Raw genomic sequence first — 9,742 nt, forward strand, 5'->3', positions numbered from 1 at the left:
AAACTTATATTGATTTCCTACAGACCAATTATTTGATGTCCATATATTAACAAATCACGGTTTCATCAACTTTTTTCTCCTTTCCATTTTTATGTCATTTTAAAAACCTTTGTTTCCAAGAATAGATCTGGGTCTGGGTCTTTTAAGCATGATTTGATCATTTGAACTTGAGACTACTTCCCCTCACAAAATGAAACTTTCAGTGCCAGTTACTACGTAAGAAGGTATCTGGGGTCTTTTCCATGTGTATCTCCTTGAGTAAGTTGAGATGTTTTGAGACTCCCTTTATTGCTAGTTCTGTTTCCTAAATAAGAATTTAACTTATACTGTGAGTCATTCTGCCATTAAAGTGAAATTTGAGTGTCCAACCTCCCTAATAGACTATTTATGCCTCTATCCACAGAACAATCCCTTCAGGAAACTTCAAATTTTGTTCTTATCATAAGAAAAAAAAAACCGTTGTCTTCAAATGGAATAGAGTTGAAACGTAGGCCTCAAATGAGTCATGATAAGATCAATAATGAAGCTCCCAATCCCCAACTCAATCTTGCTGAATATGACAAAATTAGTGAAGGTTTTCTATCAAAAGCTAATAAATCTCTGGAAATATTAAAGAGCATTTTAAAACATTTAGGCTAAAAGTAAACATATGAGAAAAAGAGATTGGATTTCTTTTACAAAGTTTAAAGTTTCAAATATAAGTGATAAATTTTTCTTTACTTTTTCACTTTGAGCTAAGCACAAAATGTTAGTGTGACCTGATCTCAGATATTTAATAAATACAAAATATAAATTCATTTAAAAATAGAACATGAAAAACTATTGAAGCAAAGCTGAATAGTTGAGCACAGCAACTGCCTTCCAAGTCACTGAAGTAGAATTACACTTACTATACCTGCTTATTTAACCTTTTAATTCTCATTCTTTCACCCATGCTTTTGATTTTTTTTGACAAACCCCAAATCCATAAGTAAGGAAGTGTCGGCGTTCTTTCCAATGGACAACTTTTACTACCCTACTATGTCATTCTCTCTTAACTCCAGGTCTTTATAAATTTCTTCTGCTTCTTAAAATATTTATTCCCCTCTGGCTAACTTCTAACTTCCAGCCATCTTATTTCTGAAAAGTTTCTGCTGTAACTTGCGGCTGGAGTAGGTGATCTGCCTTTGTGCATAACTGTATTTTTACTCATATTAGGGTTTGGCACATTGATATATACAATGGCTTTATTATTTATTTCCTTTCACTATTAATGTATAAGTATCTTCAACTTACAGAGAGCATATGTTTTGTTCATCCATTATACCTCACTCACAGTTGTATTCCTGAGGTCTAGTAGATGGCTCTTTGTAATTTTGTCTTTACCAAATTCATTCTTTAATATTTGACTTCACTGGCATGCATTAACTAAAAAGTAGCTATACAGATAACAAATGGATGGCTAGACTAATGGACAGAAGGGGTGACATAAAGGAAGCAGTTTCTGAACTGGACCATTAACATAGTTATAGTACAGTATTTTATGATCCAAGATATTTTGATCCAGAAGCTCAATTTAAAAGATATATTTCTATTGCCAAATTCAAGTCAAGTATCAGCTGTCTGACAAACTTGACCAAGTGTCATGGTCATAAGCCAAGACTTTTCTTAGGTGTTAAGCATACTTTACACTAGCATCATTTGTATTAGTTAGCTTTTCCATTGCTAAGACCCAATACTGGTGAATACTTAAAAGGGGGGAGGTCTAATTTAACTCAAAGGGTATTCAGTAGAGTTAGCAAGCTCCAAGGTAGGAACATAACAGTGTAATGCTATGATAAAACAAAGCTACTTTCATAGTAGCTAGGGAAGAAGAGCAGAAGAGTGCCAGAGGGGAAGGCACCAGGGACTCTTTAGTGCACCGAAATCACTTTACCATGATCCACCCAGATGTACTCACAAATGTGCTCCACCAGTCCCCTGGTTGGTTCCCAAGACAATCAAGCTGTTAAATCAAGTTTTACCATCACATTCTACAAAAGCCTTTGGTTGGTCCTTTTATTTTGCCTGAAATTTCTTTGAAAAATTTTAACTCTGATAAAACTTACACATGCTTCCAAAGAGATGCACATTTTACCTCTTCTTCACATCCTCTGATTTTCTTCAAATGTATCCCTCCTTTGCTGTTCTATTGGATTCTAATTCTAACCCTGGATTACAATGTTCAACATAACTTTTCTGCTCAAAAGGCCCTGGGTGTACAGTGGAAAATGATCATGGTCTGTGGTCACAAAGAACATAGCCAAAGAAGGACTTGATCATGGAAACCTGAGCACTAAAGTTCATAATGTGCCTATACATTTGACTTCTCCCTGGGTATAAGCTAAAGGAGGATAAAGATTGCACCAGTCCTTCTTTGCATCCTCACTAGCTAACACAGGATCTAAGAGTGTTGTGCAACCAACAAAAATCTAACTTGTATTGATACCTGTTACACAGCATTTTCCAGCTTCAAGTGAGTCTAGAAGGATACAGAAATGGATACATGATATTCACCTATCCTGAAAATGCTTACTGAATATATGTACCAAGGACTTTTAGGTTCTAGGGCTGGAAATGATGAACAGAACAGAAAAGTGATTGTCCTCATGAAGAGATCAGAGTAACTACTTTGAAGATAGCAATGCTTAATATTTTAAATATCGTTACTCCTATTATCTTGTTTTGAAATTCTACTTCTTTCCTTTGAAAGTAAAAAATTAAAAGGAGGATTCAGTCAGTAAATGATTAAACATATATAAAACATAATCCACTTATTACTATGTGTTAGAAGTAAATAAATTTAAAAAACCCAAAATGAAAATATAGTGTATGAGGGTTGCGGAGATAGCTCAGTAAAATAAGTGCTTGCCTGGAAAGCACAGGGTCCTGAGTTCAATTCCCAGTACAGAAAAGAAAAAAAAATAGTGACTGAAGGTGGGAAGTAGGAGTAGAGAGGTGACAATAATATGTGAAGGGTAGGAAATATCTCTCTGCATATGTAATATTTAAGAAGAGACTTGATGTGTAAGTTGAGAGTAAATCAGAAAAATTCATGGCTGGAGACACAATCCAGGTTGAAGAAACTAAAAGTTCTCCTTGTGGAAAGGGGAGTGGTGCATTAAGAAAAGGGGTCCAGAAATAGAAAAATGGCAGGTTGTGAAGGCTTTCTGGGCCATTATGTATAGTCTTGATTTTATTGCATGAGAAACAGGAAGGTACTAGAGATAATTTCAGAATGGAAGTGATATGAAATGATTTCTATTAGAAGTATTACTCTAATTTCTAGGAGAATGGGTTCTGAGAGTTCAAAGGTGAAATTTGGATAACAGGACATTTTATAGCATATTGTGGACAGTCAAAGTATGACGGTTGTGCTTTGCACAACGGTGGCAAAGGTAGGCATCTTGGAAAATGATTGGATTTTGAGTATTTTTAAAATGAGAAGCAACAGTGTTTGCTAATTGTCTGGGTGCAAAGTATGAGGGGGAAGTACAAGTCAAAGATGGCATTGTGATAATTTTGGCTGTCAATGTGACTGGATTGAGGGATCCATAGAGACTGGTAAACACACTTCTGGGTGTGTTTCTGAGTTCTCACAAGAACAAGTTGTTATAGGAATTAATCCAATCCTGAAAAACATCTTGGCTCCCTGTCATATGATGTTAGGCCAAATCAAGAGATTTCCAGATCTTGAACTTTAGCTTTTAAACTTGTGAGATACATAAATCTCCTTTAAAATTTACCAAGCTTTGGTGATTTGGGCATAATAATAGAATCAGATTAATACATCAAAATGCATTGAGAGTTCAATGGGCAGTTTGGAACTGATAATATACACTGTGAATCATTAACATACACAGAGCACCTATGATAAAGGATCAGGAAGAGATGACCCAAGAACTAAATGCAGCAAAGAAAATATGAAATTCAAGGACAGTCCTAAATACCCTCCCTAGATTTAAGGTGAGAGAAAAGATGACCTATCAAAAGAAAATGAGAAAAAAATTCCCCTTGTTTTCAATTAAAAAGCATATCAAGTTTCACAGTGACAATAACAAATAATATAAGGGCTGGGCAAATAGCTGAGTGGACTAAAGCACCTGCTTAGGCAGATGCAGGGGTGGGGAGTTTAATCTCCTGGCCTGCCCTACTGGCCCCACTCCTAGGGCATACTGAGAGGGTGATTAAGACTGGGCGTGGTGGCGCGAGCCTGTACTTCCAGCACTTGGGAGGGTGTAAACAGAAGGATCACTATGAGTCTGAACTACACAGTGAGTTCCCATAGACCCTGTACACCCTGTCCTAAATAGAAAATATAAAATAAAATAAAAAATAAACAAATTATACATCTATGGACAATAAAAAGCAAAATCATTTTCATTAGTTCAACAAATACTTATCTAGTGTATACAGTGTGCTTAGAATGTACCAGGCACTATTTTCTTTTTTTTTTCTCAAAGTTTTATTGATAAACAGATAGCAATGAGACAGTTTCAAATCCAATCGGAAGTACAATTTCAACAAATAATACACTGCATATATTCTTCTTAGTGGTTAATTCCTGTACAAGAAGTGGACTTGTGATCCTATTTACAAACACCATTAGAACAAATCATTCTATTCATTAAGAGAATGCAATTATATATCTATCCTAACCACTTGGAATACACAAATACAAAATGGACATTCATCGGTATACCCCATTTTTTCTAAGTTCCGTTATTGAATATTATAGGTGTGTAAACTCAGCAAAATATTCTAAAAGAGTCCAGTAGCCCATAATAGCACTGGGTCTTCTGTTTAACTGGCAATGTCAGAAATTATTATTTTTTTTAATTTTTTTTTATTTTTATTTATTTGAGAGAGAGAGAGAGAGAGAGAGAGAGAGAGAGAGTGGTGTGTGTGTGTGTGGCCAGCTCAGCCCACCAGGGGGCGGGGCTGGCTGGCATGTGGTGCTGGGGGATTGAACCGCGGTCCCTGATGCTTTGCCAAGCTTGTTCTAAGTAGGTGCCTTAGACCACTGAGCCATCTCTCCAGCCCCAATGTCAGAAATTATTGACCTGAGTCCCCCACACCTCAACATAACAGCATGGCTTTATTTCCTATATTTCGTCTTCATACTTTTCTACTGGATGGTTAAGACCAAGGTAAAGCAGGACCTATGCAACAAGAGTTGTAGCTTTTTGGTCTGAGAAGGTCAGTGAAATGTCCTCAGGATTTATCTTGAGATCCCGTACCTCAGATTGTAGAACCTTTGTCAGTGCAGCCATGTGGATGAGTCACGGCCATTGCTTGGCCAATGTGCTCTCTGTGAAAGCCTGAGAGAGTGTCTTCTCCCCATGTGACTCTCCTTAGGCACACTCTACGTCATCGATCACTTTCCTCTTTGGCCTCATAATCTTCTTGATCAGAAAATTTGGGACACTACCGAGGTACATGACGTTACAGTACAAGTTCTCATATGTCCTGAGTCTTAATTGACCTTAGAAGGTTAAGGCCAAAATGTTGGCATTCCTTGTAGCCCTCCTTTTTCTCTAATTTTGGTCTGCAAACTTACGTTGTTAACCATCCAGAAGACAAGCTTATTGTTATTATCACACGATTTAGGCTCTTAAGCTTAACCTCACTATCTCACTGCATTTCAAACATCTTAGGAATGCAGCTGTGAAGTTAAAAAGTGGCATCACTGGACTGGGGAGATGGCCTAGTATAATAAGCACTTCCCTGGCAAGCACAAGGGTCTGAATTCAATCCCTAATTCAGAAAAAAAAAATCTAAAAGTAGCATCTCTGATGTCCTGTCTTTATAGAATTTTCATCTTAGGTGGAGACGGAAATAATATAACTAAAAATTGAAAAATGTCTGTTGCATTTTCTTCTGATTGGGGTTCTCATGGCAGAAAGTTCTCAGGGCAGAAATCATTCAAGATAATACTTCTATGTTTCACTCAATAGCACCTTCTCAACGAGGTTATCCTCTAGTATTCGAGTTAAAATACCACTGCTCTACCCACCATCCGTAACTTGATTGGAACACTTCTTTACTGTATTTTTTTCTCTAAACAATAGTTGTTATTGGCATGTTATTCATTATTTACCCATTCAGTCATTATTTGCCTCTCACACTAGGATGTCAGCTCTGTGGAGCAAGGATTTAGCTTTTTTCCTCTCTACTGCATTCATTTATGGTGCTTTCTAGCATGTACTAGATATTATATTCATTTTTGCTAAATGAAAGTTTCTTAATGCATAGCCATTATCATTATTGAGAACACACCTTTGTTTACCAAAGACTTGGAATATTCTAATTTTAAAGTATGAAATGACAGACTGCATTTGAGCATCTGTTAAATTGAGACAGAAGATATTCAGTTAAAGATAATGAGTTTAAGAGTTAAATGTAACTAGTCCTTCTATAGCTTTAAATTCTAAAGCAAAAAGTAATAATTTTCATTAAACTTTTGAATAGGCATATCATAGTATAAATATAAATATTATTGAAACACAAGAACAAAGTGCCATTGAGGGTCAGGTATGTAGCTCAGTGACACAAGCACCTACCTGGCAAGCACAAGTTCTTCAGTTCAATTCCTGGTATCAATAAAAGGAAAAAAAATCAATGGACCTTTCTGGTGCAATTTGACTCTTTGTATAATACATTTTAACAGTACGTTGAAGTTAATTTTATAAAACTCAATATTTGACTATGAATAAAGGCTCAGAGTTCTCTCTATATATTCAGGACATAACAATGGCTTTTGTTTTGAGTAGTGTGTACCGCTTTCTTCATCATGTATGCATAACTAAATAGTAACACTTTGAAAGGGAAGAAGTGGGCCTTCACCAGTCCTAGCCCAGGCACGGTGAGTGTGTGGGACAGCTTCCTGCTACCCTATGCCTGTGGGACCTGCCGGTCCTAGCCTAGGTGCAGCATGGGGGAGACTCTCTTCCACCCCCTTAGGACCACCCTCCAACTACTTCACAGCACCACCTCTACCCAGCTCGCTGAGTGAGAATTTCTGCTGCATTCTGAAGACCCCCAGATCCAGTCCTAGCCCAGGTCCAGGTGAGTGTGTGGGAGAGCTTCCTGCTACCCTGTGCAGCGGGGACCTGCTGGTCCAAGACGAGGCAAAGGGTGGGTGAGACCATCTTCCACCCTCTTGGGAGAAGCCCCAACACTCCGCAGCACCAACTCCATCCCGCTCACCTAGTGAGAATTTCTGCCACGTTCTAGGGACCCCTAGATCCAGTACTAGCCCAGACTCAGTGAATGTGAGGGAGAGCTTCCTTTCCCTCCTACTCCACTGTGTAACCTCCAGACCCAGCTCAAGCCTGGCATACCAGGTCTGGGATGAAATCGTGCAGCTTCAATCCCTGCAGAGAGAGTAGGGGACAAAACCACCCAGCTAGTCCAGGAGCAGAACATCTTGCCAAAGGGGCACAACAGGTTCACTCCCAGGGTTGGTAGCAGGAAGAAGCTGAGCACAGCAGCCAGAACCAAGCCAGGCACAGTTGCATAAGTAAAAACTTTGTAGATCTGCACCTGAATTTCAGCAGGTGATAAGGTTATAACTGCACCAAAGTTTTACAACAAAGGTCAGAAGACAGTGCTACATAAAATGACAACAAGAAGAAGCAAAATGCAATCTCAGACCCCAAGATCACCCATAACAAGTGAAGAGGACACTAACATAGAACAAATTGGGAAGCACGCAGCTGAAATCAATGAATCAACAGCTTCTGAAATCAACAGCTGCAGAAAGGTATGGAGGAACTCAGATTGGAAATGAAAAAAGAAATCCCTGAATTAATAACATCTGCAGTAAAGACTCAAATGCAGAAGCACATGGAGGAAACCCAATGCCCACCCAGAACAAGTGCAGAGGACACTAACTCAAATGTATGAATTAATAGTGTCAATAGTAGATAAACAACAGCAGAAAGTTATAGAGGAACTCAGAGCAGAATTCTGTTCTACTAGCTCAGCTCAAATGTAAGAGTTAATAGCATTGATAGTAAATAAGCAACAGCAGAAAGTAATAAAGGAACTCAGACAGGAATTCTTTCCTGAAATAATAGAATAATTCTCTGAACTCATAGTACCTGAAGTAAACAATCAACTACAGAAACATAGGGAGGAAACCCAATCTGAAAAATACTGTGCATTAATAACTGGTTCTAAAGAAAAAATTGATAAAAGAAATAGAGGAGATAACAAAAATGACAGATTCCTTGAATGAGCAATACAGGAAAGAAACAGCATGAAACAGAGTCAAAGAGACATACAGGAAATTAAAATCTCAATTACAAGCTTGAAAAATCATTTGAGGGAAAGTGAAGACAGAGTTTCGGATCTTGAAGACACTGGTGCAGCTAGTGAAAAGAAGCGAAAAGATCTCTTAAAAACTACTAGGATGCAGGAAAAAAATAATTCATGAATTGAAGACGATGTAAAGATAAACAAAGTGAGACTAATAGGTATCAATGAGAAAGAAGGAGTCAATACAAATGACATTAAAAAAATATGGACAGAAGGAATAGCAGAAATATTCCCAAATATGAGCAAATGATCTGCCATCCAGTTAACCAAAGCATACAGAACACCAAGTAACCTCAACCAAATTAAACACACTGAGACGTATAATAGCCAAGTTCCCAGAAATTTACCTCAAGAACAATATACTGAGAGGCACTAGAGAAAAGAAGCAGATCACATTCAAGGGAAAACCCATCAGAATTACGGCCGACTTCTCTTCACAAACCATGAAGGCAAGAAGAGCATGGAGGAGAGTACTTCAAGTCCTCTATGAAAACAAATTCCAACACAGACTACTATACCCTGAAAAACTCTCTTTCAAGTTTGATGGAGAAGTGAATTACTTCCATGACAAAGAACAACTAAAGAATTTCATGATGACAAAGCCAAACCTACACAGGCTCCTGAAAGATGTTCTAGAGAGGGACCAAAATGAGCAGAACTCCACGAATGAGATCAGAAGCAACCAACAAAATAGGCCAAACAAACACAGGAGAAAAAGGAGTAAAGGACAACAAGTAAATAACATGTCAATCGTAAGGCCATACATCTCAATTCTAACCATCAGTGATAATGCACTCAATTCATCAATTAAGAGAAACAGACTGGCATAGTGGATTAGGAAATGAAATTCAACAATATGCTCCAAAAAGAAACACATTTAATTCATAAAGACCTTCATAGGCCGAAAGTCAAAGGATGGAAAACAATACTGCATGCCCGAGCACCTCAGAAAAACTAGGGGTAGCAATCCTATTCTCATACAGTCTCAACTTCAAACCAAGAATGATCAAGTGAAATAAAGAAGGCCACTATATACTGGTTAGGGGAAAAATTCAAGAGGAAGAGGTAACACTCATAAATATGTATGAAACAAACACGGGAGCACCCCACTATATAAAACAAATCTTAATGGACATGAAAAATCTAATATCCAATACCACAATATTAACATGAGACTTTCACACCCCCTTATCACAAAAACATAGGTCAAACAGACAAAGTTAGCAAACAAATAACAGAACTGAACAAGAGCTTGAGACAAATGGATTTGGTGGACATATACAGAGTGTTCCAACCAAACACAGCTGAATACACACTTTTCTCAACTGCACATAGGTCATTTTCTAAAATAGACCACATACTGGTCCATAGGTCATGCTTAAGTATATGCAAGAAAACAGAA

This window comes from Octodon degus, unplaced genomic scaffold, assembly GCF_000260255.1.
Source record: "Octodon degus isolate 3935 unplaced genomic scaffold, OctDeg1.0 scaffold00181, whole genome shotgun sequence".
Lineage (NCBI taxonomy): Eukaryota > Metazoa > Chordata > Mammalia > Rodentia > Octodontidae > Octodon > Octodon degus.